The sequence below is a fragment of the Brassica oleracea genome, chromosome C2 (genome assembly GCF_000695525.1).
Source record: "Brassica oleracea var. oleracea cultivar TO1000 chromosome C2, BOL, whole genome shotgun sequence".
In the NCBI taxonomy this organism is placed as follows: Eukaryota; Viridiplantae; Streptophyta; class Magnoliopsida; order Brassicales; family Brassicaceae; genus Brassica; species Brassica oleracea.
The window spans coordinates 24,577,431-24,579,767 of NC_027749.1; positions in this window are offsets into that span (position 1 = coordinate 24,577,431).

Sequence of the window (2,337 nt, forward strand, 5' to 3'; positions counted from 1 at the left end):
TTCTCTCTCTAGGTACTCACTTAACCTATTGTACCACTCTTATTCAACTTTATACATTGTTGTTCTCGAGTACTCGATTTGCTTTTCAACTCTATACCCTCTGGTACTTTCATATAAATCTCATTATCTAGTGGCCCATATAAGTATGCAGTTACAACATCCATTAACCGCAAGTCTAATTTTTCTCTTATAGCCAGACTTATCAGGAATCTAAAAGTAGTAGCATCCACCATAGGGGAGTATGTCTCCTCATAATCTATTCATGGTCTCTGTGAGAATCCTTGTGCAACAAGCCGTGTTTTATATCTAACGACCTTGCCGTGTTCATTTCTTTTCCTCACAAAGACCCACTTATAGCCGACTGGTTTAACATCATATGGTGTCCGAACTATTGGTCCAAAGACATCACTCTTCTTTAAAGAGTTTAACTCCACGTTTATAGCTTCTTTCAATTTGATCCAATCTGATCGTTGAGTGCATTCATAAAGGGTTCATGATCCTCATTCAAATCCATAAGTTCAAGTGCTACCTTGTATGCAAATATATCATCAATGTCGACAATCTTTATGTTCCATTGTATCCCAGACAAGACATAATTTATTGAGATCTCATTATTATCAGGACCATCAGTACCATGAAGCTTGGCGTCCCAAGCATTAGTGTTTGGTACATCAGGACCATCAGCCATGTCTGAAGCCTTATGGTCGGACGCGGCCACATCTCTGGTAGGATCGACCGCGGCCATGTCTGGGGTTCCAACCTCGGATTCAGCACATTTCTTTGTTTCTGAGGGTTCTTATCTTTGGAACCTATTGACCATGTTTCAAACGTTGTCTAGACTCTGTAGCAAATTTAATGTGTCCCTCTTGAACATTAATATGAATTGGTGCATTAACAGCTGGTATATATGACTTAGTCACTCTTTTCGGGTCTTCAAAGGAATCTGGCAATTGATTAGCTAGCTTTTGTAAATGTATTATCTTTTGGACTTCTAAATCACATTCTTGAGTCCGAGGATATTGCTAAAATAAGGATGTTTGATTCCATGTAATTTGTTTTTACCAGTTTACTGCTATCTCCCCCTAATGTTGAATGTTTGGATTCATCAAAGTTACAATCCGCATACCTGGCCTTAAATAAATCACCCGTAGTTGGCTCAATGTATTTTATAATCGTGGGGGAATCATATCCAACATATATCTCCATCCTTCTTTGAGGTCCCATCTTTGTTCTCTATGGTGGTGCAATTGGCACATAGACAGCACAACCAAATGTTTTAAGATGGTATATGTCTGGCTCATGACCCGTAAGTAATTGTAATGGGGAATATCTATGTTCACTAGACGGTCTGATACAAATCAGTTCGGCCGCGTGCAAGACCGCGTGTCCCCAAGCTGTGGCCGGAAGCTTAGACCTCATAAGCAATGGTCTAGCTATTAGCTGAATTCGTTTTATGAATGATTCAGCAAAGCCGTTCTGTGTATGTACATGTGCCACGGAGTGTTCCACACTTACCCCCATGGACATACAGTAATCATTAAACGCTTGGGACGTGAACTCACCAGCATTGGTCTCTATCATTCCGACCTTAGCATAGTAAAAGGCCAGCAGAGAGCGCATGTATAGACTCTAGGACTCTCTTATAGCCTTGGCCGATCTCTATGATCTGAAGGAACTCTTTGTTTCCTTCGCCCTTAGTCTCAATATGAAAGCCATTCATTCGAATGTCTTTAAATCTCAATTGGCTTCTCTTAGAGCTGGGTGAATACAATGCATCATATATCTCTTGATGCGTACCATTAGGCAACATGATATTAGCCTGGCTGTAGCCCTCTATGAGACTGGCTATACCCGGAATGATACTTTAGAAACTTCATATAAAAACTTTCATTCATTAATAAAATAAGTTCAAAGCAATCAAGACATAGAAAACATAAAACAAAGAACACGAAAACATAGATGTCGAATTCAACTTCATTCTTTTAAACAATCTGAAGTTTCATAATCCATAAGATCGTCACGTTCATGATTGAAATCATCTTCACCATCTTGATAAGTCATATGAGCTTCAAGATTCTTCCCTTTCAAACTCTGTTGGTAGAGGTCAACGAGATGTTTGGGAGTCCTACATGTCTTAGCCCAATGATTATCCATACCACATCTATGGCACACGGATTTGGTCGAGTTTTGTGGCTTGAAAGATGTACCACGGCCTCCATAGGAGCCACGACCATATGAGTTGCCTTGGCCTCGACCAATCAAGTTTCGGTCTCGACCACCACATCCATGCCATTTTCCACGACCACGGCCGTGTTGGCTATCACTCTGGACATGGTT